General features: G+C 34.9%; 1 protein-coding gene across 3 annotated transcripts in view; it reads right to left on the minus strand.

The window, feature by feature from the left end:
• Window positions 1-21097, minus strand: part of LOC118270565 (octopamine receptor Oamb) — a 178178-nt gene extending 157081 nt beyond the window's left edge. For all 3 annotated transcript variants that reach the window (XM_035586186.2, XM_035586185.2, XM_050698172.1), the window contains exon 1: window positions 20817-21097. The gene's annotated coding sequence lies outside the window, so the exon portion shown is untranslated. The remainder of the gene's footprint in view (window positions 1-20816) is intronic.
• Between the last annotated feature and the right edge of the window lie 3094 nt (window positions 21098-24191).

Consider the following 24191-nt stretch of genomic DNA (forward strand, 5'->3'; position numbering starts at 1 on the left):
AAGATTATCCACCAGCAACTTGCTTTGCACTATCAACTTGTTGAGTTTGAAATTCAATAAATCAAGTCTTAAATTCTGTGTGAACAGCTCCATGAGACTTGATCACAGAAGAGCTGTAATGTTGTAGGTTGTTTAGGAATGTTACGGACACGCGGCGCTACTGTTATTATAATACCGTATTTGTAAATAATGCTCAAATTAGCTCATAGAGAATAATGCCTATTTCGCTTATTTTTCGTACATTGTCAGCCAAGATGATAACAAATATGTGGTTTAAATTAAGTCATAAGAGGTTTCCCCATACGGTATAGTGACTGCTGAAATCTAGTGTAGTCGAAATATAGTGAAATCCTACGTCAAATCTTGATAATAAATACTATAATACATTTAGATACTATCAATACACCAATTTTATTCCTTTCCTAAATAACACGAACTTAAACACAACAAATTAGCAGAATAGTCTCAATAACACAACGAAACATTGTTCTTACTCCAATCCTATACAAGCTTGTTAAAAGAAAGATTCAACAATTGTAATCCGACTCGAGTTAGGGTCGTTACTGACTGGAAACGAAGATTTTCTGCTTATAACTTCAAAAGAGTTGCTAACTTAGTTCACATGAAGTTCCTACTTATCAGGCACTTGAAGTTACTAAGTGTCTAATGGCGTAGAAATAGTGGGTCGCGTTTTGTTTTGTAACATGTATGTAAGTGGGATTTTGTTACTAAGTGTGTTGCGGTGAGGCCCTTAACCGACGAACATGGATATAAGCGACTGATGAATGTAAATGAAGCGAAAGAGAGAAAGAGAGACAGTTTCGTAGTCTCAGCCTACCCCCATGGTAAACCGGCGTGAAGTTATTTATGTATGTATGTGCGTATTATGTTGAAGTGTTAAACCGTCATGTTAATTTTTCCTCGTAATTAAACGATCCAGTGGGTAAGGGAGACAGAGGTATGCGTTTTATTTGAATTAGTGTTGAATTATTTTCATTTTAGAAACTAAGGACTCTGTATATTCTTGTGAATCACACTAATTACTTTACAGCTATAGGTACTGTGGCGACACATGACAAGTGATAGATGACAGAAGTCGCACATAGACTACAGACGAGCAAATTAACGGATGGCGTCATAAAATCCTACATCGCATCGCATGTGAAGTTTACTTGCAAATAAACATGGATAGAAAATCCCAACGAAGAACATTTGAGCAGAAACCCCGCCAGGCATGATCACCTTGCTGGGCGGAGGATCCTCCTTTTCTTAGGGAACTTTATTCTCTGTCCTTTAAAGTTCTATTGGTTTCTTCCACCCATGTTCAATATTTATTCAGAAGAAGAGAATTCCTGCATGGCACAGTACACAATAAACACCCACAGTCATTTTCAAACCAAACAAACAGAAAAGGGACACCCAACAATAACACACATCATCCCAATTCAAAAACTCCGATAGGGAACGATCGTAAATTTCACAAAATTTCCGCAAAAAAAGGTATCTTTATTATTTTCCGATGTGACCGTGCTAAAACCCTGCATATAACCATTATCGGGGATTATTAAAAGAGGGTAATAATTTACAGGTCATTAAGGGACCACACCTGGTCCCACCAGGTCCAAATGGACCGGCTGTAGTAGAAAGTGTAGTAATTATGTGAATAGTTTTGTAAGTAGTGATCACTTAAAAGTATGAAAGTTTTAAAATGGCTTGTCTTGCACACTTGCACCTTGACTTTGACTAGTTTATTTACGAGATGGTTTTAAGTAATTTAAATGTAAAAAATCGACGATTTTTTAATAAAAATAGGTATGACTCAAATAAATTTATCTTTTTCTTTTTATAAGTACCTACTTATAAAAAGAAAAAGATAAATTTATGAGACAAGCTCTTAAGGTCTACCTTAAGTGCTTTCGATAGTAATGGTATTTATTGGTTATTAAATTAAATTGTCAAATTTCTAACTCCCCAAGGGCCCCGGCACCGCACTTGTAACGCCTCTGGGTTTTGAGTGTCCATGGACGACGGCAATTGCTTATCGGTGATCCGTCTCCTTGTTTACCGGCTTATAACATAAAATAGAAGCAACTAAGGAAAACTGACCATTACGAATAATATGTATCGCAGAAAAATGTTTAACAGTAATCACAGGTGCATTGAAATAAAGGGATAAATAATATAAATAGTACACAAAGGGCTTAATATAAGCCCTTTCATATTATCCTGTCCCAATTAGAAAACAAAAACTCAACACCACAACGATAAAAATAAAAAAAAGAAACAATTGCCAGCTTATAATACAATGACAATACCATTATCAATTATTGTTTCATATTATTGAAACAACCTTTTGATCACAGGTCATTCACCTTTCGGTACGATAAGCCGTTAATGCGCGAACATAAAAACTGTATACAAAATAAATGTACGGAATGATTAAAAACAGCAAAGAAAATTTTGTTTATACATATTTCCTGCTGTAGTAAAAATTACTCGAATTTGTTTTTGTTTTGCGGTAAAACGTAAACATTTGCGGGCGTTTGAAAAAAGTGCGGCCAATGATATATGGGCTAGCTCTTAGTAAACTCTTAATTTTCTTAGAAATATTTCTAGGTAAGAAATTAATTTAAAGTTTTTTTTAGATTTAAAATGTAATCAGTTTTTTCAAGTATGGGAGAGCCATGCTTCGGAACGAATTGGCCGGCTTGACCGGAGCGACACCACAAAAAACCGACGTGTAACAGTTTCGTTGTGTTAGTGAGGTTACCGGAGGTTCAAGTACCCCCCGCCACAATCTTTCCATTTCCCAATTCCCCAACAACCCTTAAATTCCTAACCCCCAAAGGCCGGCAATGCAATTGTAACGCCTCTGATGTTTCCTTTGTCCATGGGCGGCGAAGATTGCTTACCATCAGGTGATCCGTATGCTCGTTTACCGGCTTATACCATAAAAAATACTAAGAGAGTGCACTATAAGAACGTATTGTTATTCCTACTCTTTTATACAAATGATGTTGCTATGACAGATTCGTTCCCATTTAATTTGAAAGCCAAATATATTATGCTAATTTTAGAACCGGAGATTGGCAACTGCACCGAAATAATATATCTCAAGCCGATCTTCTACTCATAGATTTGACTGATTGATATACCTACACTGTAGTAATTTATTTGGCTAGTTCTATCTCAAAGATTAGCAAAGACGGACTGAAGAGGTAAGCACATCCAATTTTGCATCTCAGTTATTATCTCTTGCATCTCAATGAATATAATAAGATTTTCCTTCTTTATCAAGAGAGATTATAAAAGTAAAAAACTTATTGCCACCATTTTAATCTGACGATTAAAATACTATATCTAATATTATTAGGTATTAATTATTAGGTATTAATATTAGGTATTAATGTAATAGGTAGTAATAGAAATATGAAAGTAAATGCACTAAGCGCGGTCTATTTGACTACGCGCGCCCGCTGGAAGGTTAACTAAAGTTTTTAAATACAATTAAACTAGGCAGTCCGCAGCAATATAGATCATATTGGATAAAAATTGGAAAATCACCCAGTTCCTACTCCTGCTTTGATGAACCCACTAGGCAGTCCACAGTATGGATGATTTTTAGTTAGTGAGAGAACACCTTACCTAGGAAAATGAGGCCTCCAGTAAGTAGATATGATATTATCATAACATAAGATTCCAGCACAATGGTCGTATCAAATCGGAGTAAACGAACTGATTCTATTCTAATCAGTGAAGCTATATCCTCATTAAGGGAAGGGATACGCGAACATATTTCTACGTTATCAAAGGCACCCAATTTCCTTATCCGGTCTCCAAGGTCGACATTCCTGGCTGAATATTAAAAGTACCTATATTTATTTGGGTGAAAAAAATGGCGATTCTTATCAATTTTTTTTTTGTTAACTGGGGTTTTTAGATTTGTTTATTAAAGTACTAACTAGCTTCTGCCAGCGGTTTCACTCGCGTTTCCGTGGGATAAAAAGTATCCTATCATCCAAGTCAGCTCAAACCCTGTCTGTATACCAAATTTCATCAAAATCTGTTCAGTTTTTTCAGCTTGATTGACGGACAAACACTAAACACATTTATAATATTAGTGTAATTTGCTGTCGTTGGGTTGATTTGTTTGATTGTAGTATTTTTTCAGTCAGTACCTAAACTAATGTTATCTATGTTTTAAATACAAAATTAATACTGAGTACAAGTATAAAATCTTATTGGGCGCTTCTTTATTCATTATTCATTAGGTAATCTAATTTGAAATCTCGTACTTAGTCGATCTTTGTGATCTATTGAACATCCTAAAATCAAGAAATGAGAAAGTCTAAACCTTTGTTTGTTACTTTTTCTAACAAAAACTTAAAGAAAGAGATAGATTATAGTCCAGAATAACACATAGACTACGTTTTATCCGGAGCACACGAAGCTAAAAGTAAATAATTCTATCAAAATTACAAAATACGCCTTACACTGAATAAGGATTAGATTTAAACAACCGAAGAAAAGATTTGAATTAAATAAAACCTTAATTATAGAAATGCTATCACCAATATAAATGCGAGCTCCCTTGAATGGCCGCATTTTGCATTCAGAGCTGAAGAGTTTCAAAGGCCTTCTCATTTTCATTTGATAGCAAACAGCGGAGCTATTAATAAATCGAAGGTTCCAGAATATAAATGCAGTAGCAATTAGCTTAATGAAATCAATGGAGGGTCGTCTTTTGGGAATTATTAGCGAAATCGGTGCTAAAGTAAAAGATTGGGAAGATGATTTAGTGATTTTTTTGTCTGAGTTTTAAATTTTATGGTGGGCAGATTTTCAGAGTTTGTCTCTCAGGTCTAAAGAGGAATAATTGTTAAATAAACGACAGAGACAACTTTTATTTTTATGCAGGGGTAGGCAGAGGCGCTCTCACACATTACGGCACTTAATGTCACTGTACAATGTACATCCACTTTTCACCATTTGTGTTATAAGTCCTATGTAATAGGCCTATTGCCATATACTAGGCACAATTCTGTTACTACAGAGAAAATTCAGAACATGTTAACTTCATAATCCTCTTATTGCTTATGTACCGTACTTCAAATAACATTCCCAAAATTGGCTTAATGAAAATTCATCAAAAATTATTCCCGAAAAGTTTCAACCTTAATAAATAAAGTTCACCGTTTACACATTCGTTTGTCACGCACACACACACACGCACACGTATGTACATGGGTCGAGACCAGCAATTTAAACTGATCGCTAACTCAAAAACGTACTTTATTCAGTAGAGGCGTTTAAAGGTGAAAAACGTGATTACTTTTACATTAATTAAGATACTTTTTTGAAATTTGGTATGCTTAATATTTAATTTATTCATTGTAATATCTCATATTTATATTTCCTTAATTATTTCTATTTTTTGATTTAGCGCAAATTAGCCGTATAAAAAACGTAATTCATCAAAAAAATGTTACACCTTATACACGTCTAACTTATGTTAGCGTAGTGTAGTACGGGACGTCGTAGTGCATGATCAATCATCTGATGCATATTTCAATATTTTATAAACAACATGTACTTACTTACAAAAAGAATAGTCAACGTACCATTAATAAACTAATTAATACGTTAACACATAAGTATTTACTATGTTAAAGTCGCTAAGTCGTTCATTTTACAAACGAACAAGTATACACACGAACGCACTAAACTACGCTAACTATGAGTTAGTGCAGTGTTGCACGGACTTTGACCAAAGTGATCCGCGCGCACACTCCGCTAATAATAGTTGGCGTAATATAAATCGAGTGATTTCAAAAAGTACCTTTACTTAGCGTTTTATAAGATTTGTAACTTTCTTATTTTTGCATATTTCTTCTCAATTTTTTTATGACGTATGTAAACACACATTTTAAGCAACTTGGCATAAAAAAGTTTTTTCCAAATTTCGAGTTAGCGTAGTATAAATTGCTGGTGTCGGTATATAGGTACATAGACCTAAATGTTTAATTGGAAGTCTTAACAACAACTGTCTGTTCCATTCTTTGACATAAACATGAAAGTAATTAGCTAAGTGAAATCACGCAACTAATTCACAAAACCTAGCGAAAAGCTTGTGTTAATTTAGGTATATGTGTATGTGCGTGTGTTTTGTAGTATGTATGTTTCGGGGAAGCAACGGAATGTGTTTTTTGTACGACAATATGAATTTGAAGGTTCTGTTCTATGTATGTTATTATGTACCGACAAGTAAAGAGCGTACTCCATTTTAAAAAACCAGCAACGCACTTGCGACCTTTCTACTTGTCTGGTGTTGCGGGTGTCAATGGGTGCCGCTGATCGCTTACCATCAGGTGACCCGTCTGCTCGTTGGGCTCCTATTCCAAAAAATGCTAGTAATTGTCCAAAGGGCCTAGCGATTTATTTAATTACCAGTCTTTTACAGTACAATCTAGATGCAGACTTATTTTTTGATGGTGTTGGTACTATGTCAAAATACATTTTGTGTTATTTGAATTTGTCGACATTAAAATGTGGCCAATTGGCAATATCTTTTGAGTATAAGACTGTTAGATAGAGAATAGAGAGCGGTGTGGTTTGAGTTATGTTATTACATATATGTTAAAGGAAAATCCACTTATGACAAGTCCTCTTTGTATTTGCTTCATGCCTCACTGGTTTTGCATTTATTATGCGACTTGAAAAAAGGAGGTTCTCAGTTATGTATGTACATATGTATGTTTGTGGGCGATTATCTTGCGTTTGGTTGAACCGATTTTGATGTGGTTTTCAGTATAGTATTTTTGAGACTTAGGAGAAAGTTTTAGGGATTTTACCTGATTTAAAAAATGGAGGCGGTAAAGCTGAAGGTGGTAAATAAAATTGAATATTTTTACAATTTAATTATAAAAGTTTTTCTTAGTTGAGTGAATTCTTTTTAATTCTTAAAAAGGTAGGCTGCGAAGGTACCTAAACAAAACGCACCCTTGACAGACACCCATGGCAACAAAAATCCACAATGAGGTTTTATTCTTTACTTCGGAATACAACTTTGTAAATAAACCCTAACCTCTGCTTCCTGTAATCATTTTAACGACCAATAATATGTTAGTTGACACTCAACTTAATATCACATTTAACACTGAATGAAATAGATTCCCAGTACATAGAAGTCACATTTGCATACAAATAATATTTGTCGCCATAAATATGGTGGGACATGCAATTAAATCGTCCCCGTATCGATTATGGGGCGCTAGCTAAAATACTGACTAATGCTTCTATTATAATAAACCAATTTCGCTATATGAGTCCCTAATGTCCCCATTTATTGACTGTGTCAATGAAATTAATTCTGTTACCGACTAGTAATCGGTAATATAATTTACATATTTTAATTTTGGTTAGCATTAATTGTGTTTTGTTTATTATGTACTTTTATAATTAGATTAGCTGGCCCGGCCTCAAACATATTTTCGTACCTTTAAAACAGCACTTTGTTTGTTTTTTTTAGGGGGAAAATCATCCAATGACTTTTCTCGCCTTGGGCGAGGCGAGAGGGAGTGTCAGACTCTTATGACTAAAAAACCCCGTTCCTTCTCCTGCCTTTCGAGCCGGAGCCCCGGTAAACCCGCTTTGTCCGCAGCTCCGCACTTGACTTCCACAAATAATTCAAGACCGAAATTAGCCAAATCGCTCTAGCCGAGTTTTAGGGAGACTAACCAAGAGCAATTGATATATAGATATAGAGATTTATTTGCCTTTGATATATTTTTGTTAAGTGTACATCTTACTTGGTTCTTTTAAAGGGTGAAAATCATTCTTCCGTTTTAGCGGTTTGGGCGAGGCGAGAGTGAGTGTCAGACTCTTACTGACTAAAAAACACCGTGTTCATAGTTGATTTGTCTGATTGAAAGTACCAACTACATTTTTTACTGTAGTAATATAAAAGTCCTGCAACTATCAACTAACTTCAAGATTCCAAGCTGCACTAGATTTTATTAATTCTAATTATGCAGTGATAATAATATCTAACAAGCTAAGAACAGCTACAAACATAACACAAACTAATCAAATTAAAATAATACCCCTAAGCCGATACCTAATCAAGAAACTTCACGATAGGATCCCAGCTTAACTTAGAATTGTAATTATTATTATTAGATTAGCAGTTTATACCTCGTATCCTTGCTACGTAAGCATATAAACCTTCAAAGTTTAGGGAAATGTTCTATTGTCTTAATATTGTTATATAGTTCGTCTATCGTCTTAGTGATCGGTTTTGTACTGAGATCGAAGTTTCGTTTGACGCCTCAGGCAGGTATTATTGGATTTCTCGATTGTTTTGAACTGATTGGATGAATGGTTAGTGTGTGTGTGTCCTTGTGTTCTGTTAGGCTATTAGGAAAGAAGGTAAGATACATAATGTTAGGTAGTAAAGTTTATATAGAGACTGAGAAAGAAGAGATGGTTCACTCGTTTATGTTAGGAAGCTTAATAGCTAAGCTGTAAAGCTGCTGTAAAACTATGTAACCGTTTCCACAGATTCTAAGCTATGTAGTAGTGCGAGTAAGATGTGCTACGAAGAGGCGCTAGCAATGCGAGGAAGATGTGGAGCTCGAGTGTGGGATGTATTAATAGTAGGGAAGCCATCCATAGCAGACATCATAGCACACAACCATAGCACGCATCTTTCCATATAAAAAACATAGCTTAGCTGAGTCCGTTTCCACCAGTGCTAAGCTATGTGTATCAATGAATATGATTGGTGGAAGCCAAACGCATCCACAGCAACGTAGCATAGCACATCTCTGGTGGCAAAGCACACTTATTCTAGTTTTACGAGTAAAGATATAGCAATGACAAGTACGCGCTTGAGATTTTCTCGTTTTTTCTAGGTCTTCTTCATTATGCCTGAAGATCTTCCATCATTATTTTACTAAAAATACCTAAAGCATTTTGTTGTCAGATAAACTTTATGAAATCTATGTAGATATCATTACAACTTACCTATTATTCTAGATATAGACGACGTGTTGTTAGTTTGAATTTTTCGTAAAAATATACTGAATAAGCTTCATACTATTACTTAAAAATCTACCTTATTTGAATGTAGTTAAAGTCGCATTTATGTTGAATGGCATTTATCTGCAAATACATACTTTATAATTACAGTTATTGGCGAACAAACTGTAGTGTTGCTATACCTATATAAGTTATGTCTTTGGTTTTCATATCATTTATAAATAAAATTGTAACAAGTACTTAGACCTTGCAAAACAATTATTGTTAGCAATATATACTTTGTCAAACTGCAATTCATAACAATAAGTTGCAAACTTCGGGTGAATTAAATTTGAAATATTACTTTACTTGTGGAAGCTTGTTATTAGCAATTTAAGTATCATGTATTTTTTATTAGTTTTGTAATAAGTCTGTAAGCTTTCTTAATAGAATAAAAAAATAAATAATATAATACAAATACTTTATAATATTGGCCGTTTTTTTTTTTTTTTTTTTTTTTTTTTTTTTTTTTTTTTTTTGAGGGGGAAAATCATCCAATGACTTTTCTCGCCTTGGGCGAGGCGAGAGGGAGTGTCAGACTCTTACTGATTAAAAACCACCCCGTTCCTTCTCCTGCTTTTCGAGCCGGAGCCCCGGTAAACCCGCTAGGTAGTGCAGCTCCGGATCAGGCATCAGCCCTGTTGGGCCCCATCTGTGGTGGTCTGATGGCTCTTTGAGGCGCGCGCGGAACGCGACGCGCCGCACGCACGGGTCTGGTTCTGTTCGGGCGGTGAGCTACCCTTGCTCGCCGTCCGCATATAATATTGCCCTACAATCAAAACTGAATAATTCAATAAGTTTAAGAGAAATAGATGCGCATCTTTAAAGTCAAAATTATTTATTTCAAATAGACCAAGAAGGCACTTTTGAACGTCAAAGCAAATCTTACATAATTAAAAAAACCTAAGTGTTTGTCTGTCAAGTCCTCTAGTGAAACTATTTTGTTTGTTCCAAAGTGTAGATTCCTAGTAAGTTTATTATAATATGTTATGAATTAAATGTAGTAATACATTACTGTACTACTTACAGTACTGTACTTTGCTGTAGAGCTTTCTAGATGATTTATCAGAAACACATAATTAAGAGCAATTTATTCAATCGACTTTAAACTCTATTTCTGATAGCAAAAAGGCGTAATACACAAACAAGTGCTTCTGTACACCAATTAATGAATCTGCTGACCGATAAACAACTCTACCCGCCAAATGACAAGGTTGAAAACATAAAATCAATTATACTTTTATGGTAGTTAAAGTCCGCTACCACATTATGAATCTTCACCACAAATGGAGTCCTGCTGATTTGTGAAATATTAAATGATCATTATTGCTATTCGATTTCAAGATGAGAAATTAATGTACACGATTGGCCAAATATGTATGTGATTTTGATTATTTAATACAGTCAATCATGGTTCTCAATACTATAGGGCTTAATTCTTATTCTATTATTGTATCATGATAGTATGATGACTAGAAATCTTATAGTGATAGTAAAAATCTTAGGAAAACAAATCCAAAAATATTTTGAAAGTACTATAAATTCAAATCAACACCCAGATTTAAATCTGGGAACCTTCTAGAAGAACCAATCTAAGAAAATCAGAATAAAAAAGATCATTATCAAATTACAATTAAAAACCTAATTAGTCCATAACTCACACACAGACCAGTCAACAAGCCTCATGTATCTGTATCTTTTTTAAAAATAGTACAACACACGACCTATACAGTCGAAAGCCTAACACAAAACCAATATCACCTAAAACAAAATGTGACGTCACGAACAAAAATAAGCCGGTTTTTGGAAGTACAAAAATAGTCTCGATTAAATTGGATCTGTACTAACCCTAACACACCCTAACACGTATTGACAGATCCAGCTCAGAGGGCCTAGTGCCTTAGTTTGTTTTACGTTAACGTGATCCAAACGTTCCCGAATTGGGCGCTCTGATTGGTTGGTTCGTTGGAGCATGCCAATCAGAGGGCCGTATCCCATAAATGTATCAAAAGTCAAAATAATTTATTTCAAATAGACCAGGAAGGCACTTTTGAACGTCAAAGCAAATATAATAATATTAATAACGTCTGCCTGTCGGTCAGTCCTCTAGTGAAGCTATTTGCTCGTTCCAAAGTGTAGATTCCTATGGAGAAGAACGAGCAAGAAACTCCATAGGTTACTCTTTTTCAATCAGATTCTCTATACAATTCTTGGTTACATTGTTTCGATTGCTTCAACTATGTGAGAACAATGTAAAACTAATATTCAGTCAAAGTGTTATATCGATTGCGTTAACCTAAAACAAATTCACACTAAGCCCTCAGTTCAATTTAATACCTACGACGTAGGACGTAGTGTTTTAAATTACAAAAGCAAATAAATAGAATAACATTTGGGCGCTTATCTCGCGTCTTCGATTAGGTTATGTGATATTGTCAGTCTATTTTTCTTTTTGTATATTTAGAATTGTATTTATAAGGTAGTATTTTTCGATCATGGGCTGTCAAGGTTTTTCTAAAGGATTTTAAAAGTTATGTTAAAGGTACAGGTGAATGGTGCCTCTAGGGTTGCAGACTTATCCGGAGCTGCGGACAGCGTAACAGGTTACCGGGGCTTCGGCTTAAAGCAGGAGAAGGAACGGGGTGGTTTTTAGTCAGTAAGAGTCTGACATTCCCTCCCGCCTCACCCAAGGCGGGAAAAGTCATTGGATGATTTTCCTCCCTCAAAAATATGAGTTGCAGATTTGCAGATGTCTATAGGTGATTAACTGATTTCCAACAGTCAAACCGTAAGTATACTTTGTAATACTACCTCAACTGTATTACAGCACAGCATTGTTATAATTGCCTGCAGGATATTATTAATTGCCTCATTAGTCAATTGATCGCAAGTCCTACGTGTTTTTTAATTATACGAGCTGAAGCTATTATTCAAACAGAGATATGCTGAACTAGATTGCTCTGGATGCGTTTAACTTCTACCAATCATTTTCATTGGGACACATAGCTTAGCACTGTTAAAAACAGACTCAGCTAAGCTATGTTTTTTTTTATATGGAAAGATGCGTGCTGTGCATAGACTGGAAATTAAAGTAGGTAGTGATCGTGTTTACAGCTATCAATCAATTATCAAACTCACAATCAGTATCAACACACAAAGCAGAATAATTTTGTCAGCAAATTCTTTTTAGTTCAACAAAATAGAATTTGTTCCGCATTGTAAACCTTTTTAGTACGACCTCAAGGACACGAAAACGTTTTAAAACGTAAACGCGTTACCCGTTTATGGTCACAACAAATTCGATAGAACTGCGGCCTAAGAAACATATTCGCCAAACGATAGGCAACCCTATTAAAAGAGCTGTAAGGTTCAAACACATTTTAAACTAGATCTAGAATCATGAATGGAAATGACTGTCGAATGATAAAAAGCCCTATTTAGTAAAAGATAAGGTTGAAAAAGGTATAATCAATTAATTTCGAAGGTAAAGCTACCACATTATGAATTTTCGTCCGCAAATGGAGACCTGCTGATTTGCAGAAAGTTAATTGATCATTTTGAATTTAATAATTAATGTGATTGTCGTAAAATATTAATTTAAAGATGAGATGATAATATGGGTAAAAGTAAAATGGATAATTTAGTATTACACAGTAACAGGTTATAATACTATCGTGGGTGCATTTACAAACATACAAGTTCACATACGCATGACACTCAGACCCAAACCAACAATTTGTGGACTACACACAGAGTTGCTCCGTGCGGGAATCGCACACGCTACACATTCAACAGCAGCCCGTTGCCCAGACACCGCACCAACTGTGCAGTCGTATGTATGCATAAAAAATTAATAGCAGCCAGAAGCACGAGAAAAGATGTTTGATCTAGAAAAAAGATGACTAAATATTCCTCATCAATAAAGTCAGGAAGAAATCTAGGGTATAAACAAAACAGTACCCTTAGTACTAGTTTTAAAGAGAGCGCATACGCCGCTCTGATTGGCCGGCTCAAATAAACCAACCAATCAGAGTGTCGGACGCGCTCTTATTTCGTTTTCATTCAACGTAAAGCAAGTACTATTCTAGGGTACTATTTCAAAATTTCCATAACTTTTGGCCATGGCTTGACCTATCATCTAAACGCCATTAATAACATTACTGGTTGAATACTCCCATTATTAGAGTGACCTATTTTTGTAACCTACATTGTTTATGTCCAAAATTGTTTGTTTATTACCCGGCAGCCATCTGGTTATACTCTCATTAATACTTTGGATTCTGGATAAGGCAAACGCTTCCTATATGAGCGTATTTTTTGCCTTTTACACTCTATAAATAATAATCTAACCTAATGTCGTTGTGGCTCGGAGGTATAAGATGCATGCTTTACACGCATGAGAGTGCGGGTTTGATACCTACTAACGACAAGTACTAATGTGACTTTTCCGAGTTAGATGTACTTTCTAAGATTATATGACAAACTGCGAAGGAAAACGTGAAGAAGTTTGAAATCGCTAACCCACATTGAGCTAACATGGTGATTAATGCTCAAACCTTCTCTATGTGGGAAGATAGTGATAACTTATAGGCTGGTGATAAAAGAATACTGCCTAAAGTTACGCGGGTGCAGTTAGAGAATAACGTCGCTAGAAATGAACTAGATCTCGCGAACGAGATTGAATTCCCTAACACCACCTAGTATAATTAACAACAATTCGTTTGACATTGAATTTCATCCATAAAACCTAATCACACTAACAATATAACGCTAGTGTTTAATTAGAACTGAGATCTTTTATTATGGTATTTTAACCACTCGAGGTAAAATGAACCTTATCACTATCATCAAAGGATTTCATTTTAAATATTATTGGAGATATGATATCTTAAAAAATAAAGCCTACATTATAAAATTGTGAGTTTACTTTTTATTCTATGTTGTAAATATTATCTGTACCTCTACCATGAGTTTGAAGCAATAGTATGTGACGATATTGCTAACCCGTATTGAGCAAGTATGGTGATTAATGCTTAAACATTGTCTGTGTGAGAAGAGGCCTTTGGTCAGCAGTGGAAACTTAAAGGCTGTAGATGTTGATGTGATGTGAAACAAGTTATTTAAAATGAAATTTAACTAACTATGTAACTAATTGTGAATTTTAATTTTCACTTAATTTAGCTTCGCTTGGTTTCCAAGGTACGAAGGCTCTTAGAAATTCAAAATGGTTAACTACAGAATATCTTAATTTTGACCCGCAAGCTCTTCAATTTTACTTAGCAACTAAAATAACAAAATTCATTAAAATATTTTGTTATCTTCTTCACAAACTATTAAAACACGAAATTTCTACGTTACTATTCTTACCTAGTTTAGATAGACAATAAAATAACAAAGACTAGGATTCCAAGAAATAATACAAATTGCACGCAGTTCTAAATAATCTATGATAAAAAGTATTCTATCCTTTTTGGTTGAAAAATATAATAATCTGTGGCACGATGGCGGCGGCATTAAGCATGCAAATTGCCATTGGCTGCCGTTCGGAAACCCGCGAATTGACGTTTTACTGTCGACGACTTTTTTAATTGACAATAGCGATCGATCTAAAAATATATTTATATTTTTATTATATTTCGGTAGGGGAAAATGTGAAGGTTCATCCTTATGTAATGTAACGTTAATGTGGTTTAAAACTGGACGAGTTTTTTGTCATAAAATTAAGTGAGTAAGCCAATATCATAATTATTTATTTAGTATGTGTCACGAAAGACTATTAAAAACTATACATAAAAACAAAATCTTATCAACCTTCCAATTCTCATGTCATAAATGCACTTTTCATAAACGCATTTGGTGCTTTTGGTATCAACGAGCGGCGCTTGCTTACCATCAGGTAATCCTGCTCATTTATCGGCTTATAACATAAAAAAGTCATATCCAGTTTCATTACACGAGTCTGTAGATTAGACTGATCCACTCCCTTTATCGAAGTTTCGAACCTGATTGGACACAGTCAGACAAAAAGCCAATTAAACTTTGCTGTAGGTAGCGATGGATGTAATCCGCGCTAGATCGGCTAGGTCGAGCCACAGGTGGGTACAGAACGTGAGCTCCACATCTCTTCTGAAGAGATTTTAAGCTAAATTCGATTGTACGTTGCTGTCGTATTGATGTTAGTTTTATGGCCAGTGTAAGTTAGTAGACAGAAGATTTCAAGGATTCGAGATTTTTATACCGTATGGAGATCACCTATGCTAAACAGTCAGATTGAGTATCTAAATTATAAAATAAAAAAATACGAGGTAGATTTTTGTGCGAATAACAAAAAGGAAAATAATATGAATGATCTCTGTATCATTCATTATCATTATGTACAAAAATATAATTCGACACATATTCTAAATAGAAGTAGACAGCAAAATCCATTCGAAATACCGGAGCTAAGCTACCAATTATACATAAATAACTTAACACTATATCGCTGCCCGTATACATAACAATCCCGTACCTAATATTATTACATGTTGGCTATATTTAGCCCTAAAGTTATGTAGAGTATGACTGCTTATCACACTCCGGCTCGTGAGAGGAAATTGAAGGAAATGGGTCACTGGAAATCATAGTCGGCTGGGAAGGGTTAAAGATTTCAGTGTAGTACTGGGTACATAAATAGTTATGTAAGATTTTTATTTTGTGTGAAATGATTGGGCGTGCGTCCATTTATTCCTATACAGGGTGTAAAAGGAACGCTCTCGAAAAATGCTATTTTTTTTTTTTCTATAGTAATCAATCGTTTTTTGTTTCTTGTTATTCCATGCAACACCAGTCTCAAGCAATTGAATACAACTATTATTTTATTACATAAAATAAAACATTGAAATCCTTAATTTTCAGAAAATTAATCTCGTTTTATACCATCATTTGGTTGCAGCGTTTAGGAACGTTCCGTTTACACCCTGTAAACAGGATCTGTACCTCCCTTTAGCAGTTGATAAAGATGCACATAGTAGTGAATTAGTTTTCAAAAGTTCTTACCAATCATGTTTTGAGTTCTATCAATGAGTCTGTTAACACTAGGATCAATTAAGAATTTTAAACCGTCTCAACACTGCCGAAAAACCAAAAAAATATTATTAGTGTAATTATATTATTGTAGGTGTAATTATTTACACGATAGAAATTTAAAGTACATTCATTATAAGACAATTACTTGTGTAACAATAATATTACCTATATTACCCATTAATATTTTGTCAAAAGTGGGTTAAGGCTTTTTAATCAACGAAATTGTTCATGACACCCACAACGGCCATTCGAATACCAGAATAGTTAATGTTTAAAATATATTTAATTTAGATTTTTAGTTTAGGCTGGTTTTATTATATTAAAACTTACAAGATAATTTGAGTAATTGGCAAAATGCCTTCAGGGAATTAAACGCGTGATGATAGTAAGTTATGAAATTAAAAACTGCGTCAAGGATTTTAATGAAATAGATTATTAGATTTACTCTTCAATTTGTTATTAAATATTGCAAAATTTAACACGTTGACCGCCACGTCGGTCACTAGTGACGCTTAACGCAGGATTTGCATTCCAGTTTTCTTTCGGTAGTTAATGCTTTAAATTGTTCTATAGCAAAATGTTAATACTTTTAACGTCAATTATTTTGTATTAACATTGTATTACAAAAATGTCTATAATTATACCACTATCAACAATTAATGATCACATACGTCACATAAATAAGATATAAACATAGATTATAAATGTATTTCTAGAATCACTTAAAGGAATATAAATATTTTGACATTATGTCAAACACATAACAACGAGCATTATATGAATTGCGATTATAGCAATTGCTATAAATTACATATACGTCTATGTATTACAGAATGTGTCATAACGCTATTTCGTATTAAATCGAGTGTGGGAGAGTATTTCGGTACTATTGGGCCGGCTCGACCGGAGAGATACCACGGCCTCACAGAAAACCGACGTGGAACAACGCTTGCGTTGTGTTTCGTTATGTGAGTGAGGCTACAGGAGGCCCAATTAAGTACCCCCCGTTCCAATCTTCTCAATCCCGGATTCCCAAAGAATCTTTAAATTCCTAACCCCCAAAAGGTACTCGTAACGGCCTCTGGTGTTTCAAGTGTCCATGGGCGGCAACGATTGCTTATCCAAATCTCCGATTTCCTCATCAACCCTTAAATTCCTAGCCCCCAAAAGACCGGCAACGCACTTGTAACGCCTTTGGTGTTTCGGGTGTCCATGAGCAGCGGCGATTGCTTACTATCAGGTGATCCGTCTGCTCGTTAAAAAAGGTATTACTCATATAATTACATTATGTAAATACCTACATAGTGTACACACATAAGTACATAGATTTTTATGTACAATTATTTATTTTAATTGTTTTCCTGTTTATCTGTTTTAGTAACTTGATGTTTGTAATATTGTGTTTATCAATGTAATTATGATTGATTGATTGTAGTTAAAATATAAACTAAACATAAATATTTTTATCAGAGTCTTTGAAGTTCTATACTTATACGTATTTATTTTTATCATTTCCTTGCTTTTTAGTTTTACTTTATAGTTAGGTATTTATTTTATTTTATTTACTTAAACAGGGAAGTTGATTATATTATTACTGCCTCATTGGTTTGGTGGTCGGTCGAACTTCTGAAATTCGAGGTCATAGGATCGATTCACTGACCGAGTAACGTAACATTATAATTATTATTTTATAAAGAACATTTTCTACTTCATTCAGTTCAGGAATCGTACTCAAGACTCCTAGCTAAAATTTAATCAAGGATCGAATAACATGGTCATTTCAAAACAACGACCACATTTTCTTCTATACCCAATCCGGGAATCGAACCCGAAACTCCCCAGCTCACCAATTACAACTACTAAACCAATTACTATATAGAAGACAATGTTAATTACAAACTCGCATAATAAGTACTTATTTATACGAACATGTAACTAGCGACCTCTATTGAATTAGATAGTAAGTAATTAGTTGTGCCCTGCTCTGTTATTACACGAGTAAACACAAGGTTTTAATTAAATATCATTATGAGCTCATTATGTCCACAATTTGCTGTATTTTATAGGTTGCTTTCATATGTATATGAATTGTCTTGAGATTTTAATGTTTAAGAGCATTTCATTACCTAGCTTATGCCGCGGCTTCGCCCGCGTTCCCGTAAGATAAAACTCCTATTACTCAAGTCAGCTCATACCCTATCTGTATACCAAATTTCATCAAAATCCGTTCAGTAGTTTCGGCGTCATTGACAGACAAACGGTGTGATGTGTATGAAAAATCAGTGTACATAAAATAATGCTAGCTTCTGCCAGCAGCTTCATCCGCAATGCGATAGATAAAGTGTCCTATGTGTTATTTCAGACCATAATCTACCCCTGTCTCAAATTTCATCCCGATCCCTTCAGCTATTCTGTCGTGATTGAGTAACAAACATTCGCCTTTATAATATAACATCCACTTTTTCTAGCCTTTGCCTACGACTCGAAAAGCAGGAGTAGGAACGGGATGGACTTAGTAAGACTCTGACATTTCTTCTTGCCTCGCCCAAAGCAGGATATCATTTGATGAAAAAAAGGTACGCCAATGTCATTGGTAGAAAATGGAGATGCTATTAATGTATATTAATTTTAGCACCCTTCTGTATAACTTCTGTTCACAAATAAATTGATTTGTATGATTGATTGATTAAAACTAGACAGTATTTCTATTTCAATTTCTAATAACTAATGATAGATAGAAGCGTGGAGCAGATACATATTATATAACCTACTACATTACTTATAGGCAAAAGGTCAAAAAGGAAGATCATTTATTTTTATTTCGTCCATCTAGGCGTCTCTTAACTTTTTACGTTACGTTCATAAAAAGTTGTATCAATTTTCATTTGATAGAGCCTATAGGCTCTATCAAATATAGTTTCTTTAAAGAAAAATACCTAATATTAATAAATATATTAGCTTTTTTATGGAGATAAGCCAGTAAATGAGCAGATAAATCACCTGATGGTAAGCAATCGGCACCGCCCATGGACATCCGGATCACCAGTCAAAGGCGTTACAAGCGCGTCGCAAGCTTTTGTGGGGTAGCAATTTGAGGATTGTTGGGATTAGGGGATTGGGGATATTGAGGAGAGGAGTCATTGAGTAATTGCTATGCCACTACCACTCATACTCTTTCCACGGGTGTTAGCTGACTAAGGGACTACACATTTGACGAAAAACAGGCAGCAGTAGCACTCTGATAAACCTGAACCTTTTAAATTGCTATCTCCGACCCACCTGCTAAACGAGGATATTATATTATAGGGCACTTATATAGAGTAAGCTTAACACTATTTTAGGTGAATAACAATAAAATAGTAGCAGGTAGTACTGTAGTAATGTAATGCTCAATTCACTTTTCCAATTCAATTCATTCTCTGTATTCTATTAGCAAATACGAAAATTTAATTTCGAACACAAATATTAAAATACGAACATTCACATGCCAGTGACATGAATTTAAAAATAGAACTGTTATCAATGTGTAATACTCGTACTACAATGAGGCGCGTAGTTTTTTTTTTACGTTGCATGAATGAATTCTTTATCTGTGTTTTTATAACCTACACACAAATGTTGTAATTTTAATATGAAATCATGTCTTTTTTATGGAATTAGCCGGTAAACGAGCAGACGGATCACCTGATGGTAAGCAATCGCTGCCGCCCATGGACACTTGAAACACCAGAGTCGTTACAAGTGCATTGCCGGTTAGGAATTTAAGGGTTGTTGGGGAATCGGGGATTGGGAAGATTAGGGTTATTGGGCATACGGTAACCTCACACACACAACGAAATACAACGCAAGCGTTGTTTCACGTCGGTTTACTGTGAGGCCGTGGTATCACTCCGGTCGAGCCGGCCCATTCGTGCCGAAGCATGGCTCTCCCATACTTAAAACGTTGTCATTTATTCAAATACTATCTAAGAAAAGAAAGTCGCGGAAAAAGCGTTAGTAATCAAATACAGTGATATTAATGAGCTATGTTCATAATAATTAAATGCCCTATTAATCATAATATTGCTGCGGAAGAAATTTATGTTCCCGCTGACACCCGTAGGACATTTAAAATATTTATTATTCCCTTACAATTTATTATTTGTTTAAGACATCTATTATTGTTCGTAATTTTAATTAAAATCGTTCATTGATAAACTCGTAATCTTACATAGAATTATTTCAAAGGTTATCTTAATAATTCGAATGATTAATTTCCTTATTTATGTTTTGTCGGATTCTATTGAGATTTTGTTTTTTTTTCGTCAGTTTTTTTACAGGACACTATTCTCTGTCTATTTAAGTACCAACGTCATTCTAATTGGGTCACAGACACTTGAAAAATCTCCGAGTCTATTTTTTTCAATTGTCAGTAATTTTCTTTTAATTGGACAAAGCAGTAAAAAATGGCAGAACAATTAATCGTGACTCCCTAAAATTACGACTCGCTTTAATTAGACACCACTTGTAGCTTTAATAGTCTAAGGAACCTTACTGCCTTCTTGTACAGTCATAAAGTTTTGTTGCAAAATATAAAATTGTAATTAAAAAATATTGTTCTCATGTCCTGTAAAAGCATTTAAAAGTCTTAAGACTAACTACAAAAATAAAAATATAAGAGTCAAACTAACCTCAATTATAAAATCGCCTCAAATAATATTATTATTCCACACTTTTCAAATCACTTCACTAATAAAAAAAAAAAACAAATTTTCATAAAAAGAACACTGGCCTAATTAAAAAAAAAACAATAAACTCGTAACTCACGCACTGACAGAAAAAGAGAAACTTTCGAATTTTTAAAAACGTTCGAATTGTTTTCTGTTACAAAAAGTTTTATTCGATCGCCGATTGTGTTTGAGTAGTAACGCGACGCGCGCTGTACTCGACGCTCGCTTGCCGCCACTGAACGTCGACGATTTCTTTACGCGTGCGCAAAAGGGAACTGGCAGAATCGCCAAATGCTTTATTTTTAGTGTTTCGCCTTTACCTGTGCTTTCAATTACGAATGCATTGTGACTTGCCTACATTTTCCTTACTTTTTAATGTCGATACTTTTATCTTGAATACTTTATTTGAGACGGCCAATGTCCATTATTTATCGTCTTTTGTTTTCCTATAATTCTTTCTTACTTTTAATGCAGTAAAGTTTCACATAGTTTCTTCCTCTATCATTAGAACTTGAGACGGGATATTTACCATGTTTATTTATGTCTATGAGTTTCAGTTCATCCGTGATCATGGCGCTTGCAACAGTGCCGAAATATCGGACACTCATAGACATAAATAAACACAAATGGTGAAAGGTGTACATTATATAGCGGCATTGCGTGTCGTAACGACCACCTCTACCTACTTCGGGGATAAAAGGCGTGACGTTGTTGTAAAAAAATAATTAAACATGGTAAATATACCGTCTTGAGTTCTAATGATAGCGTTAGTGACCATGCCAGTTTAAAAAACTTATATACCTTACTCTATCTTTAATAGGTAGGTAACCTTAATAGATTTTGTTTAGTAAACATAACCTAATTAGATAGTAATTAGTAATTCCCAAGCATTGTAATTGTTATGTTTATCGAGTACAGATATCGTGTAGTCGAGAGGCCGCGTTGTGTGACCTTTCGCGTCACTAGTTCCAGCTGTTGCACTAGTGGTGAACCAATAAATGTAAATGCACTAATACAAATAGGTTTATTTCGAACCAAACGTAGTATGTATGTGTTTGTTGGATTGTCAGACTAAAAATGTCAGATTGATTGTATCTAGGCAGGAATTGTGCTTGGCTGTAAATATTCTATGATATTTTTTTTGAGCGGGAAATTCATCCAATGAATTCTCCCGTCTTAGGTGAGACGAGAGATCTCCGGACTTAAGTGTCAGACTCTTTCTGACTAAAAACTATTCCGTTCTTACTCCTGCTTCCAGTAGTGGAGCTCCGGTAAGGTCATCCGCAACTCTGGGTATTCTATTAGATGTTGATGATTACAGTATTTTTTAAATAGTTAGTGGTAAAAACAAAAGCGTAAAGAGTAATTAACATCCATAGCTACATTAACTAAACATCGCGGTATACTCACGTAAATTACTGGAGAAAAGCTCTACTAGTTTTGAGTCACAGAGGGACTCTTCAGCATGATCAGCGTGCGTAGATGCGGCGACGTCGCCTAGCCTGCACTGCTAGGAGGAGCAAACCGTGATTTTTAGTTAATTTAGTGTATCTAACGATAGTCGTTAGATAAAAATCCATAGCTACATTCTCACAAAATTAGGTAGATGCTTACCGTGTCCTACATTTAATACATACATACATAACCTCACGCCTGTCTCTAATGGGGTAGGCAGAGACAATGGAACGCCAATTGCTACGATTCTTACACACCTCTTTCGCTTAATCAACAGTCATCAGTCTCTTGCATTTGATTTGGTATCTCCCAAAAAATCTCAGATCTCTCCTTTGTCTCAGTCAGCAAGTTTGTTATCTTACAAGGCAAAAGCAGTAACAGAGTTACTGTCAATATAAAGTAAACTGAGTACAGTTGGTAACAAAGTTCAAACTGCATCGAACGAGGTGACAATTTACTGGCTTATCTTTTAAACTGACATCTCGTTACCTTCAACAGTTTTAAGGGAACTTCTTTGTTGTTGTTTTTATTTTTGTTCGTATTCAACATTAACAGAAGCTTATTTATTTATTTATTTATTTAAAGTAAAATAGTACAACATTACAGTCGTTAAACTAAATAGTTATACATTTCGTATATTTTAAGGCAATGAAGAAAAAATAAGCTATAGCTATTTGACAGTCAAGAGCTGGACTATTGAGTATTTGGCTCTTCTTTACATAAGAGGGATTTTTCATAAGTCGACTGCTTGGCGACTGGGCTTCTCCCAGTTGTGCAGTCTCTTTTGTGCCTTAAGGCTTAAGTCATTCTGTCTCCTGCATTAAATTCACCGAGGGAAGTGGAAACTATCGTTTTCTTTTCTTCTCCTCTAATAATATCTTCTGATTTATTTCGTTGCGGGATCCAAGACAGTCATTCATTTCCCTGGGACGCGCCGGACTTCAGTGTTCCGGTGTTTTCATGTTTGTATCTACTGTAGATCCTGGCTTACAGGAGTTGCAGCGGTATGGGAGGTTGTGGCGGGCTTGTCCCTTTAAAAAGAAAAAAAAGTCGACTCTCATTAATTTAAAATTCGAGGGCTCTTAAAATATTTTAAAATACCAAATGTTCGAATTATCAAACAGTAAAAAATTTGAACTTGCCTTAGAATATAGGTGCTTACCTCTGCAAACTCAAATCTTTCTGTCTCTTTCCCTCTGCAACTTCGGACTATGGGGAATTTGACGCTGTTGAGTTCGAATTAATGAGTCACTTGGTTGTGTAGCAACGAAATTTTTTTTGGAATTATCTAATGCATCAAAATATTATGGGTTTAGTTCGTAATACAAAAAAAAATCTAGGCATCTCGTGATAAATTGTCACTCTGTAATGTAAAATAATCCTTATGTTTTTCCGAAAAAGGATGATATTTGCATTTACTTCTCCTTGAATATGAAGTATTCATGACTAGGTCAGCGTTACACATTTAACGCAATTATTATTATTGGAATCAATTTATTCGTACAAACGTTCGCTTGACTCCGACCGACTCTCTCCATTCATTAAAACAAGATGAATGTAATTTCATCTTTATTCCAATATTCTGATCGAATTGTAAAAGTTATTTATGTTACGTTACCTTTTTGTGTGCGAAAGGGAAGACAGAAGTGGCACACACATACAATACTAAATTTTCACCTCTTATATTATGAGTTCCATGTAATAGGGATTGGAAAATGGTAAAATATACTTAATTTTTTTTTGTATGTAATAGGTGGCAAACGAGCATACGAGTCACCTGATGGTAAGCGATCAGCGTCGCTCATAGACACCCGCAACATCAGAGGAATCACAGGTGCGTTGCCGGCCTTTTTAAAAGGAGTACACTCTTTTCTTGAAGGT

Source organism: Spodoptera frugiperda, chromosome 13, assembly GCF_023101765.2.
Source record: "Spodoptera frugiperda isolate SF20-4 chromosome 13, AGI-APGP_CSIRO_Sfru_2.0, whole genome shotgun sequence".
NCBI lineage: Eukaryota > Metazoa > Arthropoda > Insecta > Lepidoptera > Noctuidae > Spodoptera > Spodoptera frugiperda.